The 22,077-nt window shown below is 45.6% G+C and overlaps 1 long non-coding RNA gene across 2 annotated transcripts in view; it reads right to left on the bottom strand.

Moving 5' to 3' along the window:
• The window catches only part of LOC137441071 (uncharacterized), a 38,722-nt gene extending 20,579 nt beyond the window's left edge, over window positions 1-18,143 (bottom strand). The window contains exons 1-2 of one of the 2 annotated variants that reach the window (XR_010987319.1): window positions 18,084-18,143; window positions 2,736-2,843 (exon numbers count right to left, since the gene is read on the bottom strand). This is a non-coding gene — a long non-coding RNA (uncharacterized lncRNA). Of the gene's footprint in view, window positions 1-2,735; window positions 2,844-5,506; window positions 5,675-18,083 lie in introns of those variants that run through there. The other variant, XR_010987318.1, reaches the window with a different exon arrangement.
• Between the last annotated feature and the right edge of the window lie 3,934 nt (window positions 18,144-22,077).

Here is a 22,077-nt window from a genome sequence, read left to right as displayed (position 1 = left end):
TTGGATGCTGGCTGAACCACTTCACACTTGCTCTGTGTCTCAGTTCATGTGATGCACACACCTGTACCTGGGAGGGCTCAACCAAGGCAGGTATTTCTAGCTCAGCTGAAGCTAGGACAAAGATGCTGTGGCCAGTAGCTCCCCCACCCCCCCCAGCGTGCCCACAGTCATGTGGTGACTTCACAAAAATCTATTTGTGTGTGCAGTAATCCACTAACTGCATGGGCTGGAAAATGTTACGCAGCCAGAAAAGAATCGATGCAGGGACTGAAGGGCTAAAACACCCCCAAGTTTTCTCATCGACTCATAGCTCCTCATAATCCAAATCCATGAGCCTTAAAGCTTACCCAACGTGCTGTGGCCACCTGACAGTAAGCTACTTGGGTAGGGTTTCAGAATCAAACAGCTGTAGAAGTTGTTTAACTGGCTTTTAAAGAAGAGCTCTACTTTCAAAGCTTTGGTGATGGGGAAGATGTTTTCTCTCTCCACTATGGACTTTCTCTCTCCTTTTTCACAGAAGCCCAGCATGCTGGGGACCTCTGTAGATCATCTAGTCCAAGCCCCCTGCTAAAGCAGAGTCACCCAGAGCAGGTTGCACAGGATTGCAATGTCAGATGGGAGGTGTGCTACATCCACTTTCCTTCCTGTGCCACACCAAACGAGGTGGTTTGACCACAGAAAGAGATTCCACAACCTCTCTGGGCAGCCTGGGCCAAGGCTCCAGCATCCTCACAGGAAAGAAGTCTTTCCTCATGTTTAGGTGGAGCCTCCTCTGTACTAGTTTGTGCCTGTTGCCCCTTATCTCTGGGCACCACTGAAAAGAGTCTGGCCCTATACTCTTGCTCCCTGCCCTTGAGATATACTGGCCAGCATTGAGAAGATCCTCTCTCAGTCTGCTCTTCTTCAGACTAAACAGCCCCAGGTCTCTCAGCCTTTCCTCTTCGCAGAGATGCTCCAGGCCCCTCAGCATCTTCATAGCTTCCACTAGCCTCTCTCCAGTAGTTCCCTGTCTCTCTCAAACTTGGGAGCCCAGAACTGGGCCCAGTACTTTCTTTATACCACATTGCTCTCATTCCCTGTGCCCGGGTGAGAAATGCCCAAGCCATTTCTCACAGCTCTTATTTTCTTGAAATATTTGTTTGATGTCTGTGACCACATGGATCAAAAGGAAGGATCAGTATGGGCAAGGTATGCCCAGACAGAAATCACTCAGTGCTGCCCCACTTTCCAACTCTGTTACTACAGAAGTACAGAGTGGTGGTGACTGCATGTCTGCTCTCAACCTTAGGGCACAACATTGATTTCTAGATCATGATTATTTTTGGAACATCCCACCCTCCTGCTCTCAAAAAAGGATTTGATAGTTTGTAACTGCAAGTTTAGAATATAAATGTAACCTCCAATTCCATTTTCATGTATGAAGATACCCTGCATATTTAATGTTTAGCCCATTGTTATCTATCTGATTGGTTTTGTAACTTGAATGTGCACACAATCATACAATTGTTCCAGCTGGAAAAGCCCTCTGAGATGATGGAGTCCAACCATCAAGCCAACATTGTCATGGTCATTAAATCATAGAATCATAGAATTGCCAGGGTTGGAAGGGACCTCAAGGATCATCTAATGCCAACCCCTCTGCCATGGACAGGGACACCTCACACTAGGTCAGGTTGCTCAGAGCCACATCCAGCCTGGCCTTCGAAACCTCCAGGGATGAGGCTTCTACCACCTCCCTGGGCAGCCTGTTCCAATGCCTGACCACTCTTGCAGGAAAGGAATTTTTCCTAATCTTCAACCTAAACCTCCCCTGGCAAAATTTTGGACCATTTCCTCTCATTCTATCACCTGATACTAGGGAGAACAGACTGACCTCTACCTTGCTCCAACCTCCTTTCAGGGAGGTGCAGAGAGCAATGAGGTCTCCAATCAGCCTCCTCCTTCCCAGACTAAACAATTCCAGTTCCCTCAGCTGCTCCTCACCAGATCTGTTCTTCAGACCTTTCACCATTTTTGTTGCCCTTCTCCAGACCTGCTCCAGCAACTCAATGTTTTTATGGAAGTGAAGGGCTCCAGACTGAACCCAGTGCTAAAGGTGTGGCCTCACCAGCCACTGGGTACAAGGGAACAAATCTCTTCCCCACTCCTGCTGGCCACACTACTCCTGACCTAGGCCAGGGTGCTGGTGACCTTCTTGGCCACCTGAGCATACTGCTGGCTCATTTTAAGACAGCTGTCAACCAGCAACCCCAGGTTCTTTTCCACCAGGCAGCTTTCCAGCCACTGCCACAAGCCTGGAGCGTTCCTGGGGTTATTAGAATAAACTTTATTAGAATAAACCAAACCAGGTTGGAAGAGACCTTCAAGATCATCGTGTCCAACCCATCAACCAATCCAACCCACCCAAACAGCTAACCCATGGCACCAACAGCTAACCCATGGCACCATGGTTGTTGTGACCCAAGTGCAGGACCCATCACTTGGCCCTGTTGAACCTCATCGTGCATCTACTGCTGTAGCTGAAGGGACAATGTGAACCATCAGTATATTCACTGAACTTCGGGCACATTAATGAATCTCCAGCACTGTGTGAGACTGCTACCATTAGTCTTCATCGTGATCACCATGAGATATCTGGGGAAAGACCTGGGGTGTTTTTTCCAAAACAAATAGGTGAAACACCCCATTTAGCAGCAGGACTTGAAGCACAGGCTCAGTTCTATTCATGTACTTACACTTAAGTGCATTTCAGTCAGTAGAGGCTGAGTTGCAGCAATTCATTTCATCCAGCCACCAGCACCTGTGTGAAGACCACTGCAATGCCACCATGCTGGCCAGATTTCCTGTGAAGAGACAATATTATTTACTTGGAACTTTTCTAGGTGCTGGTAAATGTGCTAAAAAGTAGTTAATTAGGACAATACGTAACATGATTTAGTTAGTCATGAGGTCTTGGGTGACAGGTTGGACTTGATGATCTCTGAGGTCTTTTCCAACCTTATTGATTCTATGATTCTATGTGGGTATTAACTCTTTTCTCCCATAGAACAGCTCAGCAGAAGAAGCAACCAGAAGAGGAGAGGCTAAGGGAGCAACCAGCTACAAGGACAGGCTGAGGGAGCTGGGGTTGTTCAGCCTGGAGAAGAGGAGGTTCCTGGGAGCATTGTTCTAGTACCTGAAGGGAGCCTACAAGAAGGATGGAGAGAGACTGTTCACAAAGGCCTGCAGTGATAGGACAAGGGGCAATGGCTTCAAACTGAGGAAGAGCAGATTTAGATTGGATGTTAGAAGCAAGTTCTTTACGACGAGGGTGTAGGACACCACAACAGGTTGCCTAGGGAGGCAGTTGAGGTCCCATCCCTGGAGATATTCAAAGGCAGGCTCAACAAGGCTCTGAGCAACCTGATCTAGTGGAGGATGTCCCTGCTGACTGCAGGGGAGTTGGACTAGATGACCTTTGGAGGTTCCTTCTGGTCCAGACCATTCTATGATACTAAAATAAATTGCTCAGCAGTGGTAAAATTTATTTCCTGTGAAGGTGCTGGAGCCCTGGAGCAGGCTGCCCAGAGATGTTGTGCAGTCCCCTTCTCTGGAGAGATTCCAGACTCACCTGGACATTGTGATCCTGGGCAACCTGCTCTGGGTCCCCAGAGGTCTCTTCCAACACCCCCACCCCCCTGGGATTCTGCAATATGAAGTAGTTTCACCATAATGCATTCTCCCTGGTTGCTCTAGAGCTCAAAGGCTCTGTTATCAAAGCCTAACACTTAGCACTCCTGGGGCTGTTAAAGCTTTGTACCCTGCAGGGAGGAGTCCTGCTGGTGCCCTGAGTCCCTTAATATTTCCCCTCCTTCCCCAAGTGCACTGTAGTCAGTATTACCAAGTAGAGGCACAGCAAAGCACCTGAGGGATTCAGAATCAGCCACAAAAATCTTTTAAAACAAGTTTGAGTATTAATTCTCATTCAAGATGACAGTTTTCAAGAAGAGCAGAATTTCTTCCAGCAGGAGCAGATTGGCCACTTCAGCTAACAAAGACTTGCTGGTGATGAGTCCTGAGCTCTGTCCTAACAGAAGAAAACTCTGTTCCCCAGGGACTTCTAAACAGTGGCCTCAATTCTACAGCTCCTCTTGGTGCCCTAGCAATGACCAGTTGTTTTTTTCCTAAGAAACCTTTCAAGCTGATGTCTCCTTCTGTGGTGTATGCAGATGCTGAGGATAGAACCACCAAACCGGCACTGCACGTTCGGCGATGAAGGAAAACCCACACAGCAGCAATAAACTCACCCCAGGAGCTCTGGGGAAAGAGGCAGCTCTACCTTTTGCTTTACTCTGTACATGAAACTGGAGCTTCTGCTTGGCAGAAGGTTAGCAGTAAGCCTGCACATGTGGCTTCAGCCGTTCCACAGCTCAGCAACAACTTGGGTGCTGTTTGTATGCAGCCTGTGCAGTCAGGTGTTTACCTCCTTGTGAAGGGAGAGCACAGAATCATAGAAAGGTAGGAGTTGGAAGGGACCTCTGGAGATCCTCTAGTCTAACCCCCCTGCAGGGGCACCCAGAACAGGTAACACAAGGATTACAATGTCCAGGTGGGTTTGGAATTTCTCCAGAGAAGAAGACTCCAGAGCCTCTCTGGACAGCCTGCTCTAGGGCTGCAGCACCCTCAAAGCAAAGGAGTTTTTCTGTAAGTTCAAGTGAAACCTCCTGTGTTCTAGTTAGTACTTTTTGCCCCTTGTCCTGTCACTGGGCACCACTGAAAAGAGTCTGGCCCCATTCTCGTGACCTCTGCTTTTTTAGGTATTTCTATACATTTATATGATCCCCTCTCAGACTGCTCTTCTCCAGGCTAAATAGTCCCAGATCTCTCAGCCTTTCCTTGTCAGAGAGATACTCCAGGCCCCTCAGCATCTCTGTACCCTCCACTAGACTCCCCAGGAGTTCCCTGTCTTTTTTGACCTGGGGAGCCCAGATGGGACATAATACTCCACTGGCCTCACCAGGACAGAGTAGAGGGTGAGAAGAACCTCCCTCAGCCTGCTGGCCACAGTTTAAATGCATCCCAGCATACCGTTGGCCTTCTTGGCCAGGAGGGCATGTTGCTGGCTTATGGTGAACTTGTTATTGACCAGGACTCCTAGGTGCTTCTCTGCAGTGCTGCTTTCCAGGAGGCCAACTCCTTTCCTGTACTGCTGCTCCATCCTTACCTTGAGCACAGTGCTTGGAAACACAAAACAGGAATACAGTAAATACCAAATGTTATTTCCCTTTTTCCTAACAAGGCAATCTACCAGCCTGAATACCACTCCTAATTTATAAGCAACTCTTCTTTTATTTTTAATTCTTTAAATCCCTCTCTGCCAGCAGTAAAACATGAAGCAGGGAGAGGAGACACCAACAACAGCCCTGCAAACACCAGCCAGCAGCACAGCAAGGGGATTAAGCTTCCAGGAGGCATTAGAATATTGCAAAGAGGATCAAAAGAGATTTGGGCCTGAAAAGCCACCCACCAGAATTACAGTCAGCTGAGAAGCCAGGCAGAAGGAAAGTGGGTAAATCTTTCTCATTTAGAGCTCTCCCAGAATAAATTCCAGCTTTGGGATGCGCTCTGCAGTGTATCACGTCAGGCTTCCTGGCCATGCAAGGCTGCAAGCAATGCCATCTTCTTTCTACATGGAAAATTGTCACAGGCAAATGTTACCTGGTAAAAAAGAAAAGCAAAAATCACATGGAACACAAGTCACTGGCATGTCAAAAACTAGGAGCCCTCAGCACAGCAACACAGCAGCAGCTGTACAACTGCCACTCAAAAGGAAATAATAGGTAGAAATAAGAGGAATTTAAGGGCTCAATCTTCCCAGAAGAGCCCTTCCTCCAAAATAAAAATCAGAGTTCCCAACCCAAAAAGATATGGATGAGGGGATTGAGTGTACCCTCAGCAAGTTTGCTAATGTTACAAAACTGGGAGAAGGGAGAAGGGGGGGAGGGTGGGGGTGGGGTAGGTGGAGAGGGTGGTTGACACCCTGTCAGGCTGTGCTGCCATCCAGTGACAAGCAGCAGGCTGGAGAGCTGGGTGAAAGCAAACCTCATGCAGTTCAATAAGGACAAGTGCAGTGTCCTGCACCTGGGGAGGAGTAACACCAGGCACCAGTACAGGTTAGGGGCTGCCCTGCTGGAAAGCAGGTCCATGGAGGAAGAACCTTGGAGTCCTGGTGGACAGCAAGTTATCCATGGGACAGCAATGTGCCCTTGTGGCCAAGAGGGGCAAAGGTATCCTGGGGTGCCTCAAGAAGAGTATGTCCATCAAGTCTAGAGAGGTTCTTCTCCCTCTTTACTCTGCCCTAGTGACACCACACCTGGAATATTGTGTCCAGTTTTGGGCTCCCCAATTCAAGAGAGACAGGGACCTGCTGGAGAGAGTCCAACAGAGAGCCACAAGGATGGTTAGGGAACTTGAGCATCTCCTCTGTGAAGAGAGACTGAGAGACCTGGAGCTGTTTAGTCTGGAGAAGAGAAGACTGAGAAGGGATCTGATCAATGCCTATAAATATCTGAGGGGTGGTTGTCAAGTGGAGGGGGCCAAGCTCTTTTCCGTGGTGCACAGTGATAAGACAAGGAACAATGGATACAAACTTGAACACAGAAGGTTTCTCCTTAGCATGAGGAGAAACTTCTTTACAATGAGGGTGGCAGAGCACTAGAACAGGCTGCCCAGGGAGGTTGTGGAGTCTCCTTCTCTGGACACATTCAAAATCTGCCTGGATGCATTCCTGTGAGGACTACCCTGCTTGTGGCAGGGGTGTTGGACTTGATGATCTTTGGAGGACCCTTCCAACCTCTAATGTTCCATTATTCTGTAAGCAGAGACACAGGCAGGTAGCTGCTGACACAGCCATGGACCAGCAGAATAGTGACACACTAGGAACCTGCTCCTCCCAAGCTTGTAACATCTGTGGCCATCGATGTACTCCACATGGGGCAGTAATATGTTTAAGTGGGATGTTGTACCAATATCTCTACCTCCAAATTTTCCTGTTGGGGTCAACACCATTACAAGCAACATCTGAAGAAGGAGCAGGAATAACCAGCTGCTGGGTCTGTTGTTAATGTTCTTCATTGTGGCCAAAGGAGTGCTTCAGGTTGCATGAATGGTGAGGGCAGGGTTGGTAACTCACCAATAGTTTGTATGTTGCCATGAACTGCTTGCACAGCATCAAGCCCTTCTTGCTTACCCACTGTGTCCCTTCAGCAAGTAGTTTTAGAGGGACTCAACCAGGACAGGTGACCTCCTGATGGAGGGAGAGGGAGAGGGAGAGGGAGAGGGAGAGGGAGAGGGAGAGGGAGAGGGAGAGGGAGAGGGAGAGGGAGAGGGAGAGGGAGAGGGAGAGGGAGAGGGAGAGGGAGAGGGAGAGGGAGAGGGAGAGGGAGAGGGAGAGGGAGAGGGAGAGGGAGAGGGAGAGGGAGAGGGAGAGGGAGAGGGAGAGGGAGAGGGAGAGGGAGAGGGAGAGGGAGAGGGAGAGTGGATGTCTCTGTTTATGGTGTTTGTCTTCCCATCAGTTGTACACACTGAAGGCTTGTGTTCTGGGAAGCAGCTAAACATCTGCCAGCTGATTGGAAATAGAATTATAGAATCATTTTGGTTGGAAAAGACCTTGAAGATCATCATGTTCTACTGATAATCCAACAATGCCAGGTTTCCACTAAACCATGTCCCTAAACACCACATCTACATGTCTTCTAAATCCCTCCAGGGATGGGGACTCCACCTCTGCCCTGGGCAGGCTGATCCAGGTCTTCACAACCCTTTTGGGGAAGTAATCTTTCCTAACACCCAACCTAAACCTCTTCTGATGCAACTTGAGGACATTTCTTCTCATCTTATTGCTTGTTACTAGGGAGAAGGGACCAACACCCACCTCACTTGAATCTCCTTTCAGGTAGTTGTAGAGTGAGAAGGTTTCAACTCAGCCTCCTTTTCTCCAAACTAAACAGTATCATCTCTCTCAGCCACTCCTCAGAAGACCTGCACTCCAGAACCTTCACCAGCTTTATTTCCTTTTGTGGAGCCACTGCAGGACCTCACTGTCCTTCTTGTAGTGAAGAGCCCAAAACTGAACCCAGTATTTGAGCAGTGAATAAGGTACTCCTCTGCTTTGCTTGCGCACCTAGCCTTGGCTTCACCTGGTAAACTGTCTTTATCTCTATCCACAGATCTTCTCACTTACCTTTTACTTTCTCCTGCTCCATCAGGAGCAGGGTGGTATGTCAGCAGCCAGGTGAGGGTTTGGCTGTTGTCTGGGGTCAACCCACCACATTATTTCATTCCAGCTTTGCTTAGAGTAAATCACCCTGCCCCTCAGAATTAATGCGTTCCCTGAACACACTCTTGATGTCCTGTTTATGGACACGGCTAAAGACGCTTGAAGGGTCTGAAATGGAGGGTTTTTCCCTGTCACTTGTAGTAACTCCCAAACCCACCACTGCCTAGAAGATCAGTTTCTACATGTTGAGAATTTAAGCCATACAGACAAATTTGTAGAAGGATGGACTCTTGCTGCCATGAGAGCAGCTGTAATGTCTCTTGCTATTTTAAGAGCCTGGCCCACTTCTCAGTTTTCCTTGAGGGCAAGCATGCACGCCCCCTCCTCCCCCCCAGCTCACTTGAAGAGCCATCTTTGATTTCATTTGTTGTTCAGCTGCCTGCCCAGCACAGGCAGCCCATCAGGAGACCACTGAAGACTCACCCTGCGGTGCAGTCTGAACTGGTCAGTGCACTAATGCAGTGGGCAAAAAAACCATCTGGCTCCTTTTGAGCACAGAGAAAATGGATTTTCAAGTAGGGAATGAGGCAGAAGATGCCTTAAAAAGGAGCTGCAGTAGAGACACCCTTGGAGGCTACACTGGGGTGAAGACAGAGGACTGAAGGATGCAGATGCTGAGGATATGCATCCCTCGGGGAGATTCATGGGTGACTGAATCAGAGCTATCGCTGCTGTAGACTGCTTCATTTCCCTAAAATGCTTTGCTGGCTGAGAGAAAAACCTTTTCTACTTTCATACACCAACATCACCTTTTGCAGCACAAATGTCAAACAATTTCCTTTATAGAGTCACAAAATTATTTCAATTACCCCCGAAATGGGAAGATAGATTTGAAATTCATCTTCAGAAGAGTCTAATTTACTGCCAAAGAGCTGTCACTGTCATTACCTCCCACAATAAATATTTTGATATCTGCAGATATTATCCAATACCCAAATGGTGCAATTTTCTCATCTCAGCTACTATCCGACCTTTGATATCCTTTCTACCCTATCAAGAAGTTTTCAGCTGCCTAATCCTGAAATCAGGACTCCTGTCCACAGTGAGACTTATGACAGTAGACAGAACAAGCAGAAAGATGCAATCAAAACATTTTTTGGAGGATCTAAATAGAAATATTATCTATAAGCACAGAATGGCAAAGAAGAAAATGGATATCTCATCCATGGTACTCATAGGCTCTGACAGCTCCAACTTTACAGTTTGATTTCAGGAGGATACCTTTGTTCTGGGGGAGCAAAAAACAAAAAAAAGAAATCGGTCTTGAGGACATCCTGAGCATGGGAGAACAATTCAGTTGAAACAGATGTTGGTTCTGGATGGTCTGGGTAACAGGTACTCCTTCCTGAGACTCAACATCATGAGTGTATGGGTAAGGAGGGCCTTTTTTGGTAATCATTAAGGTTGAAAAAGACCTCTAAGATCAAGTCCAGCCATCAAACCAACACCACCATGCCTGCTAAACCAAGTCCCAAAGTGCCATGTCTACATGTGTTTTGAATACCTCCAGGGATGGTGTCTCCATGCCCCCCCTCCCTTAGCACATGGCCTTGTGCTCTGCTTTCAAATCTCAGTCTTCTGAATTTATAGTAAATTCTATTATAACAATTCAGATATTAAATATAGCAGTGGAAAGAATAGTTTAGTTGGAAGACCAAGATAGACAACATAAGCCTTAATTAACAGCAGGCCTTCAAAGAGAAGCTAACTTTGAGCATATGTAGAAAAGTTTTTATGACTGGACTCGAAATTGTTGATCTGCTAGTAGAGAATCACCTGGGTTGGAAGGGACATTTAAAGGTCATCTAGCCCAACTGCCCTGCAGTAAGTAGAGACATCCTCAACTAGTTCAGGTTGCCCAGAACCCTGTTGAACCTCACCTTGAATATCTCCAGGGATGTGGCCTCAGCTACCTCTCTTGGCAACCTATTCCAGTGTTCAACCACCATCATTGTAAGGAACTTTTTCCTAATATCCAAATATCTGTATATCCAATATCCATGAGCCTAAACAGCCCAATGAAGGTTACCATCAGCTACCTCTGAAAAAAATAAAAGTTGAGCTGAGATGCCACTAACATATCATTTGAATCAATAAAGGATTTGTAGAATCAGCCTTGGATAAAGCCAGGATAAAGCCTAGGTTTTAGAGGTCAGTGTTAATGGGGGCTTAGTGTTCCCCTTTGATAGGTGGTGGAAATGACCAGGAGAGAACAGAATAGAATAGAATTAACCAGGTTGGAAGAGACCTTTGAGATCATCGAGTCCAGCCTATCACCCAACACCATCTAATCAACTAAACCATGGCACCAAGCACCCCATCCAGTCTCTTCCTAAACACCTCCAGTGATGGTGACTCCACCATCTCCCTGGGCAGCACATTCCAAAGGCCAATCATTCTTTCTGAGAAGAACTTCCTAACATCCATCCTGAACCTCCCCTGGCACAGCTTGAGACTGTGTCCTCTTGTTCTGGTGCTGGTTGCCTGGGAGAAGAGACCAATCCTCACCTGGCTACAGCCTGCCTTCAGGTAGTTGTAGACAGCAATAAAGTGTCCTCTGAGCCTCCTCTTCTCCAGGCTAAGCAATCCCAGCTCACCTGCTCCTCACAGGGCTTGTGCTCCAAACCCCTCCCCAGCTTTGTTGCCCTTCTCTGGACACATTCCGGCAACTCAACATCCTTCCTAAACTGAAGGACCCAGGACTGGACACAGTACTCGAGGTGTGGCCTAACCAGTGCTGAGTACAGGGGCACAATGACTTCCCTGCTTCTGCTGGCCACACTATTCCTGATGCTGGCCAGGAATCCTTCTTGGCCACCTGGGCACGCTGCTGGCTCATGTTCAGCCTACTGTCAACCAGTACCCCCAGGTCCCTTTCTGCCTGGCTGCCCTCCAGCCACTCTGTCCCTAGCCTGTAGCACTGCATGGGGTTGTTGCGGCCAATGTGTAGAATCTGGCACTTAGATGTGTTAAATCTCATGCCCTTGGACTCTGCCATCTGTCCAGCCTGTCAAGGTCCCTCAGCAGAGCTCTCCTACCCTCTAACAGATCATCACCTGCCCCCAACTTGGTGTCATCTGCAAACTTACTGATGATGGACTCAATCCCCTCATCCAGATCATCAATAAAGATATTAAAGAGCAGTATTAAGAGGAGCTTGAGCCAGGGGAAAGTCAGATGCTAGAGCAAAAGTCCAGAAGTACATTGCCAAAATGCACTAAAAGGTGAAGCCTAAACATTGGCTGACAAATAGGGTTTAGACTGAAATGAAAACAGGACCTAAGGCAAAATCAAGTTTATAGGGGCCTGCAAAAAAAACCTCCAAAGCTCCAAAATTTGTCAGTGAAAGTTTCCTGGTGGTAGTTTCAATTTCAGTCCATTTCTCAGTATGCTTTAGCTTACAAAAGGACACACCTCAGCTGGTGATAACTGATGCTTTGTTCTCTGAGCACAAATGTGTGTGAGAAAAAGGTCATAGAGGAGTATACAAGAATTAAACCTGTCTGGATGAGCTTTTGTAGGGCACATCTCTCAAGAAGCATCAGCCATTAGCATCATGTCAGTTGGGGATGTAGTCCCAAGCTTCAACAAGGAAATGTATGCACAGATAGACATCTAGTTTTGTACTTTAATAACCTACTATGATCCAATAGCACAGAAACTTAAGAGAGGTCTTCAGCTGAGTTTTGGCCTATTATATAGTTAAGTTTTGATAAAGCAGTTAATATAGGAGAGTGGTAGAATCTCTGAAGGACAAATGGATGACAAAGCATTCAAGAAGGCTATCCCATGCCAGATGGTCTGCCAACAGCCTTAGGGCTTAATATTGGAACTTCACTCCTACTAACTTTTCACTCTTTCTCTGCCTCTCCTGCCTTCTCCTCACCCCAAAGTCAGAAGTCTGCTTTTTGAAGTCTGAATCAGACATTGTTCATCTCACCTAGTTCAAAGTTCACGATCCTACTTGTACTCAGCATGACCTCTTACTGGCTGGAAACATTTAGTCAAACACAGACTCTGTGATGAGAAGCCAACAACTGGATGCAGTTTCCACAGCAGAACTTGTGTCACTGAGCTCCAAAACAAGCCTGCATTTGCTGAACTAAAGGAGGCGTTCAGTGGCTCAGCTAAGAGCTCACAAACACACAGGGTCCGACCACATTCTTTTCAGTGAGCGTCAATAGCATGGGCAGACAGACAGAGATTCATTTCAAGCCTCACTTCTTCTGAATCAGAGAGCATGAATCAGGATGAATGGTTGCAACCAACCAAGAATATTTAGTATTTTTAGCTATCTAATCTATGAATAGCAGCACATCACAGTGATTACAACAGTTGGACTTGATGGTCTTAAAGGTCTTCTCCAACTAAAACAATTCTAGGGCATATTATCAGTAACTAAATAACTGCAAAATGTCACTCTTTCCTTCTCCTTATCTGGTTGCCTGCACACTTACAGAGGTCTCACCAAGGAAGTGTCAGGGAACATTACCCACTTTGTTCTCACAGACATCTTCCAGTTGGAAAACTACACTTGTCAAGAGTGGGGAAATGAGGGGGAAAGGGTGCCATGACCCAATGGTGTACACTTACAGCACAGAAGGCAAAACACATCCTGGGCTGCATCAAAAGAAGTGTGGCCAGCAGGTAGAGAGAGGTGATTTGGCCACTCTACTCTGCTCCGGTGACACCTCACCTGGAGTGCTGTGTCCAGCTCTGGAGTCCTCAACATAGAGGATATGGACCTCCTGGAGTGGGTTAAGAGGAAGACCATAAAGGTGATCAGAGGGCTGGAGCACCTCTGTTATAAAGACAGGCTGAAAGAATTGGGGCTGTTCAGACTAGAGAAGAAAAAGCTCCATGGAGACCTTAGATCTGCATTTTGCTGTCTTAAGGGGACCTACAGAAAGGATGAGGAAGGACTGTTTAGAAGGGCTTAAAGTGATAGGATGAGGAGCAATGGTTTGAAACTGGAGCAGGGCAGATTTAGGTTTTATATAAAGAAGTAGTTCTTTACAATGACAGTGGTGAAATACTAGAACAGGCTCCAATAGAATAGAATAGACCAGACCAGACCAGACCAGGTTGGAAGAGACCTTCAAGATCATCATGTCCAGCCTATCATCCAACACCACTCAACCAACTAAACCATGCAACCAAGCACCCTATCAAGTCTCCTCCTGAACACCTCCAGTGATGGCGACTCCACCACCTCCTTGGGCAGCACATTCCAATGGGCAATCACTCTCTCTGTGTAAAACTTCCTCCTAACCTCCAGCCTAAACCTCTCCTGGTGCAGCCTGAGACTCTGTCCTCTTGTTCTGGTACTGGTTGCCTGGGAGAAGAGACCAACCTCTGCCTGTCTACAGCCCCCCTTCAGTTAGTTGTAGAGTAAGGATGTGGTTGAGGCCCTGACCCTGTAGACATTCAAGATCAGATTTGATGAGGCCCTGGGCAGCCTGATCTAGTTGGAAGTGTCCCTGCTGACAGCAGGGGAGTTGGACCCTTTGAGGGTCCCTTCCAACCCAAAGCAATCTGTGAATCTTCACAATGAGCTGGGGCAGAGCAGCAGGCACATGTAATTACATTGTGCTCTATGGATCTGTAGTGTGTTTGCAAGTAAGGATGTGTCAGCTTATCTGGAGTTGATTCTGGTGTCTTAACACAGCACTGCTTTGTTGGGGGCAGGCATGCCCAGTAACCAAGCAGGTACATAGGTGATGGTATTGACAAAAGAATAAGGCCTCTAATGATTAGTCCTCTTGCTGATATTGGTATTGGATGTGAAATGCCACATTGATTTGTCCAAGGTCACCCAAACAACATGGAGAACAGAGTCAGAAAATTGCCCCTTCAGTTTGTTTCAGTCACTCCTTAGAGCAAGATTTTACATAATGAAAAGATCAATTCCTATTTGCATGAGCCACAGAATTATCAATATTTTCAGTAGGGCCAATACCCAAGTTTGAAGTTTGCCCAAACTGACCCTTTGAGCTTTGCCAGTCATGTAAAGTAATTATTTTGGGATCAGAAAACTGTGCATGTGTGCTGCTCTCTGCTCTCCAGAAGTTGAGCTTGGAGCTCCTCACAATGTTGCCATGGCCTTGGAGCTGCTGTAGATCTTTAATGTGCTACACAATAATGCTTTTTACTATAGTGAAAGAGTTGTCAGGCACTAGGATACATTGGCCAGGGAGGTGATGGAGGTGTTCAAGAAACATGTGGGTATGACACTTCAGGACATGGTTTAGTGGCTGTGTTCTTAGGCTGATGGTTGGACTCAATGATCACAGAGGTCTTTTCCAACTGAAACACTCCTATGATTCTATGTTTTTCTGTGGCAAAAATCCAAGGCCACCAGAATTTTTTTATGCCTGTAAACAGCTTGCTACCTCATTTGCTATTGGGAGGAATAACACCTGGTACTGGTACAGGTTAGGGGCTGCCCTGCTGGAAAGCAGATCCATGGAGGAAGACCTTGGAGTCCTGGTGGACAGCAAGTTATCCATGGGACAGCAATGTGCCCTTGTGGCCAAGAGGGGCAAAGGTATCCTGGGGTGCCTCAAGAAGAGTATGTCCATCAAGTCTAGAGAGGTTCTTCTCCCTCTTTACTCTGCCCTAGTGACACCACACCTGGAATATTGTGTCCAGTTTTGGGCTCCCCAATTCAAGAGAGACAGGGACCTGCTGGAGAGAGTCCAACAGAGAGCCACAAGGATGATTAGGGAACTTGAGCATCTCCTCTATGAAGAGAGACTGAGAGACCTGGAGCTGTTTAGTCTGGAGAAGAGAAGACTGAGAAGGGATTTGCTCAATGCATATAAATATCTGAGGGGTGGTTGTCAAGTCGTGGGGGCCAAGCTCTTTTCCATGGCGCACAGTGATAAGACAAGGAACAATGGATACAAACTTGAACATAGAGAGTTTCACATCAACATGAAGAGAAACTTTACAGTGAGGGTGACAGAGCACTGAAATAGGCTGCCCAGAGAAGTTATGGAGTCTCCTTCTCCAGAGGCTTTCAAAACCTGCCTGGATACGTTTCTGTGTGGACTACCCTAGGTGATCCTGCTTTGGCGGGGGGGGTTGGACTCGATGTCCACTCGATGTGGAGGTCCCTTCCACAACCTCTAACATTCAATGATTCTATGATTGTAATTATTAAAGGAGTTTGTGAGGCTTTTAAAGTATTTTGGCAGAATTGATTTAAAATATGCTAGATAAAACCATACTGTGAGCATAAATAACTCTGAGTGACGATGGAGCTGTTGAATTCCTTCTGAGGTTCCCTTACAATGCGAACACTCTGCTTCGAGCCTAACAGCAGCGACAATAAATTAATGGCCTGTCCTAAGGAATCTAACACATTATTTCACAGATGTCACATCTGTGCTGTTATCACATCATCCCATCATGATACTTGCTTGACACTGGTATCATGACACAGTTAAGAAGTGAGCGTTCATCACCTTTTTATTAAGGTGAGGAAAGAATGAGAACCATCTCTCGCCTGGAAGATGCTTGTTTGGAAATAATCTTGAAACACTAGCCCTTGCAGGAGAGGCAGCAAAAATATCTCTTCTATCATCTTACAAGAGTAGCCTGCGAGCCACGTTAATCATCTCAGACTGAAATTTATAACAACATATGGAAGACTCCCTTCACTATTATTAGAAGTTGCAAGTTTCATGTGTGTTCTTTGACTAATTTAAGGTTCACTTCTGCTTCAAACATCATACCCCAAGCAATAAGTGCTATAACAGGGCTTTTGCATTCAGGAAATTATTTTTGGAAGAAGCTCCTGCATGATGCAAAAGGCCAAAGGCCAAAGTCCACTGGAATTTAAATTTAAGAACTGACTTCTCTTCAGGCTTCATCCACACAGCCCTTCAAAGTCCATATGAGCTTTTACAGAATTGCAGATTGCATTGGGTTGGAAGGGACCCTCAAAGGTCATCTTGTCCAACCCCCCTGCAGTCAGCGGGGTCACCTCCAACTAGAACAGGCTGCCCATGGTCACACTGAGTCTAATCTTGGTTGTCTCCAAAGATGGGCCTTAACCACATCCCTGGGCAGCCTGTTCCAGTATTTCACTAGTCTCATTGCCCCTTGTCCTATCACCCCAAACCCTTTTAAATAGTCCCTCCCCAGCCTTCCTGTAGATCCCACTTCAGATATCGAAATGTAGCTTTAAGGTCTCCCTGGAGCCTTCTCTTCTCCAGGCTGAACAGCCCCAATTCTTTCAGCCTGTTTTCATAGGAAAGGTGCTCCAGCTCTCTGATCATCACTTAACTCAGTTTCAAAGGATTTGGATAACACTGCCTTTGGGATATTTTCTCTTCAGTGATATTTTGCCAGGTTTTATTAGTATTTGCTCATGGCTTTCTGTATGTGCTTGTTAGAGAGCAGAGTTGCACAGGAGATTTGGTCTCTTCAACCAGCACTGTGACTTTAAAAAAATATCTTATTATTATGCTCCAAATTTCAGTTTTTAGTTTCTCCATTGAAAGAAGAAAGTCACTTTATCCTACAAACTCTCTGAATTTTACTCTGTCAGTATTATAGGCACAAAGAAAGAACTTTGTCCAAAAACGGTTATTTCTCTTTGGATCCTGATACAGCTTCTTTGTTGTCTCTGCCAGGAAATGAAGTAAGATTTTGTGCTTTGCCCCCACCAGTGGATTTCATGGTGTTAGAAATGAGTATAGGCATGCTGGTGAACATCACACCTCAATAGTATCCATACGCCAACCCTCATCCCCAAAATCAAGACCTCAAACACTCAGTGCTAGAGCAGTCAAGAAAAGACAATGTGGAAGATTCTCACCTCAAAGTCATCACTGAGTGTTAGTCAAGTGAGCAAAGTGTAGTTAAACTTTGAAACTTGCTTTTCTCCCCATCTTTAACTGTATTTCTGCTGCTCCTACCCTCAGGCACACAGCAGATATGAGATACACTTATTCTAGCTTAGCTCCTGAACACTGACCTATGCAGCAGGCATGGTTCTAGGTGGTGGTGTGCATTACTGGGTGTATGCTACATCACTGAGTAGGAGTGGAAATGAGGGTAGCTTTTTCTTTTGCCTTCTAAGGAAAGGTAGATTTAAGATCTTATATAGAAAATCAAAGTCTATGTGTCTCATCTTTGAGAAATTTGGGTTCTTATTTACTGTCACATTACATTTAAGGGGTGTCACTGATAAAAGGATTTAAAATGGTACTTATCACCCCTGTAAATTCAAGCGCAACATTTAAAAACATAGCATCTATTGTTTAGGCAAATTCAACCTGTACAAATTTCTTTCCAGAAGCAAGAAAATTCCACATCCTGGAAGTAGCCAGAAAAAGTGGAAAAATTAATGTTGCTTTTAAGAGCCACAGTTCTCCTGAGGTTTCACTACAGCTAAACCGGCGTGCTTCGGGAAAGCTGCTTTTGTTCTGCCTTCCAATCAAACAGACCTACAGAACAGACTGTTCAGCTGGGATTACTTACTACACCCACAGCCAGAAGCAAGAGCTGAATTCCTTGAAAAGCTTACAGGGGTTTATGCCTATTATGTACTAAAAAAAAAACCAACCAAAAAAGCCCAACAAATAAATCAAACCAACCACAGAAATTGTTATTTAAAGAGAATGCAACTGTGAACAGCTCTGTTAAAAACTCCTCTTCAACGTGGGCTTTGTAGCTTCCCAATACTGGTGTGCAGAGTGAGTAAATATAAGACAATGATAGTTTCTCTGCAGCTGTATAATCAATGTTATCTTACCTGAAATGTTGCAGGCGTTTACAGAATGTTGTTGGTTACTCCATCTTAAGAGAAAAAAACTCCTCACAGAGCAACCCTAGAGAAGAGAAACAAAAAATGATACAGGCCTCTAACACTAATTTTGAAAGAGCAGAGAAAAGAAAGAACATCATAAATTATCTGAACTCATGCATGGAACAGAGTGGGCAGATGAGAAATTGCTTGCTTTCTATTTCTCATAGAAAAAAGTACAGTAGACCATATAACAGAAAGGAATGAAGTTCCATAGTGACACAAGGAGAAATCTCATTACCGAATACATCACCAGTCCACAGGAGATGCTGTCATTAAACTGGATTCAGACTACCTGGAGTCGCTACAATGTGCAACTTAAAGTTTGGAAAGGAATTCTGATCCCCATGCCCTGGGGTGCATCAAAAGCGGTGTGACCGGCAGCATGAGGGATGTGATTCTGCCTCTCTACACTGCTCCCTGTGAGACCCCACTTGCAGTACTATGTCCAGGTCTGAGGACCCCAGCATAAGAAGGACATCATACTGATAGAACAGGTCTAGAGGATGACCACAAAGATGATCAGAGGACTGGAGCACCTCCACTGTGGAGAGAGGCTGCAAGAGCTGGGGCTGTTCAGTCTGGGGAAGAGAAGACTCTGGGAAGACTTTAGAGCAACCTTCCAGTATTGGAAGGGGGCCTACAAGAAAGCTAGGAAGGGACTTTTTACAAGGGCTTGGAGTGATGAGAGGGAATGGATTGAAGCTTGAGGAGGGCAGATTTAGACTGGAGATTAAGAAGAAAAGTTTGTGCAGGTCAAAAGGACCCTAAAGGAGTTGATTATTTTTATTAGGAGATCATTTAGCACGTTTCTAGTAAGCTTGCTGTAGTCCTTCCTCCCAGGGCAAGTAGCCACCCAGTCACACTTTGGTATCAATATCTTGAAGTTACCCTCCTTGGTCCCAGTGACCAATGCCTTGAATTCACCTTCCTAACAGAGAAGCTACGCCGGAAAGGTTAACTGTGATTTATATACTGTGCATGGCATTGAGGCTTGTTAAGCATGACACGTCTCACATATTAAAACTGGTTCTCAAAGAGCAACTCTACCCCAACAACTGGCTCTAACACATTGGCTTTAGACACATGTTTCTCAGAAAGCAATACCCTCCGTCTGTAAATGCTACCAAGACTCAGGACATTTTAGGACCCTTATATAATCTAACTGAAAGGAATGCACATCATACCCAGCCGTGCAGAGAAATGACCGACAGTGGCAACCTTCTCACTACCTACAAACCATGGATGACGCCATCATACTGAAAAACACTTTGTGGTTAGACTGCCTCTGGAAAAGAAGAAACAACTTCTGTGCTACACAGTGGTAGTTGGTGGTACTACAAAGAGTTTGCAGGATTGTGTTCTTGCTGCATTGTTCGGTTTCAGACTGGGCTAACACAGCTTGAGGCCCTTCAAAGGACTTCTTGAAACACAGCATAGCATAAGACAAAGCTATCATCCTTTCATTGTGATGTGCTTGTCGGCATGTTCAGTCTTACAGCAGAGGCTACAAAATTGTCTTTTCTCTTTTTGTTATACTTCAGTAGTGCTGAGGGGCTGGAAGAGAAAATTAAATTTAACCCTAGGTATTAATGCTCAGATAATAAGCTGTTAATTTATGATTCCTAGATTGCTAATTTCTATCATTGCCACCTCACATCAAATCTTAGCTCAACGTGTGAGAATATGTCCCTGTGAATAGATAATCAGCAGCTCTAAGTACAACATTCTGCCTACACAAACAGCAAATAGACATTCCATACAAATACAGGCTGAAATTCTTTCTTATTAGTTTGATTCACCTAATTTCTTATAAGCAATGCGTAGCATTTGTCATGGAACACGATTCTGGAATTATTTAGTGACTTCGTGGTCCTCCTGGCTAATTCCGGATTGTTGGGCATGAGGGAAGGGCTAGACAGAAAGGCAAACTCTCTTATTAAGTCAACCAATGTAGGAAGTAACAATAACCAGGTTTTTGACCAGAGAACTTTCTCTTTTGGTTGGATCTTTATCAGAGATATGGACAGTGGGACTGAGGTACCCTCAGCAAATCTGAGGATGTCACCAAGCTGTGTGGCCTGGCTGCCACGCTGGAGGGAAAGGATGGCATTCAAAGGGATGTGGACAGGCTTGAGAGGTGGGCACAAGGCCACCTCATGAAGTTCAACAAGAACAAGGTCCTAAACCTGGATTGTACAATCCCAAGCACAAATATAGGCTGAGTGAGGAGTGAGGCTCAAGGAGAGGGACTTGGGGGTGTTGGTTGATGAAAAGCTCAGCATCAGCCAGCAATGGTCACTGGCAGCCCAGAAGGCAGCTGTGTGCTGGGCTGCCTCCAAAGCAGTGAGCAGCAGGACAGGGAGGGGATTCTGCCCCATTACTCTGCTCTGGTGAGACCTCACCTGCAGTACTACAGCCAGTTCTGGGCCCCCGAGCATAAGAATGAACAGGTCCAGAGAAGGGCCATGAAGATGATCAGTGGGCTGGAGAACCTCCCCAGTGGGGACAGGTTGAGAGCTGGGGCTGTTCAGCCCGGAGAAGAGAATGCTCTGGGCGGTCTAACAGCAGCCTCCTGGTACTGGAAGGGGGCCTGCAAAAAAGGCGGGAAGGAACTTTCCACAAGGGCTTGGAGTGGTAGGACAAGAGGGAATGGATTGGAGATTTAGGAAGGCAGATTTAGATTGAAGATTCAGAAGAAATTCTTTACAGTGAAGGTGGTGAGACACAGGTTGTCTGGGGAGGCTGTGGATACCAAATCCCTGGGGGTGTTCAAGGCAAGGTTGGATGAGACCTTGAGCGATCTGCTCTAGTGTGAGGTGTCCCTGCCCATGGCAGGGGGCTGGAACTGGATGATCTTTAAGGTCCCTTCCAACCTAAACCATTCTATGAATAAAAAAATTAAGAAACCAATATATTTTAATATATGCATACGTGTATATCTGTACACACAGGCAGAGTTTGCCCATATACCTACATACATACATTATACATACAAACATAGCATTTTTAGCAGAGTTTAGGATCTTGTGAAGCAATTTCCCTCTCCTGAGTTATTTCTGGGGTATAAAAATTTACCACATTGCTTTCTCAGAGTTATTGACACCAGTGATTAGATTCCCCAATCTAATTTAGAATTAGCAAAGCAGCTATTCCTATTCTGCACCGTTCAATACTTAGCCATTCATTTTCCTTTGTTCTGGAGGCTTTGGACAAAATGACAGAATGCTTCAATTTTTTAATGCTGAGCTAGTTTGATAATTTGCAGAAAAAAACCCCAACAACAAAGGTAATGATAAAAATATAATAAAGTATTTTGATATAGTCAATTTTATTTCCACTTTGCATTACACTCCTAATTGTACCATCCATCTCTTTAAATCAATGTGCAATAGAAAGCCTGAGAAGTTTGGTCAAACTACCATTAATCACAAGCTTGCCTTTTGTACACTGTTTTCATTACTTCTTAAAAGTCCAGACACATCCATCAACTACTGCTTGAACTTCCTTGGATTTGTGTACTCAAAATATCCTGGTACAAAGTTCGCTTGCCACAAAATTATCTTTATGCAGTTATCACCAGGTCAGCAGCATGCAAATAACTCTGCATATATTAATCTGAGCATACTAGGAACATTTCTTCTGCTAATAACTCTTCCAGATCTACTTACTAAAAGCCTCTCTCCTCTTTTTTTTTTCTTCTTATTTATTACAAGGAGCATGCCAATTCCAGCTACACCCTAAAATTAAACTCTGAAGCAATGTCCACTGTAATGTTTCACAGAATCACAGAATTATCAGGGTTGGAAGGGACTTCAAGGATCACCCAGTTCCATCCCCCCTGCCATGGGCAAGGATCTTTCCACTAGATCAGGTTGCCCAGAGCCATACCCAGCCTGGCCTTAGAAATATCCAGGGATGGGGCTTCGACCACCTCCCTGGG

The sequence above is a fragment of the Melanerpes formicivorus genome, unplaced genomic scaffold, assembly GCF_026170545.1.
Source record: "Melanerpes formicivorus ecotype bairdi unplaced genomic scaffold, bMelFor1.0.p_v2 SCAF_5, whole genome shotgun sequence".
NCBI lineage: Eukaryota > Metazoa > Chordata > Aves > Piciformes > Picidae > Melanerpes > Melanerpes formicivorus.
The sequence above is the reverse complement of the archived record's forward strand: the minus strand, read 5'-3'. Positions and strand labels throughout refer to the sequence as shown.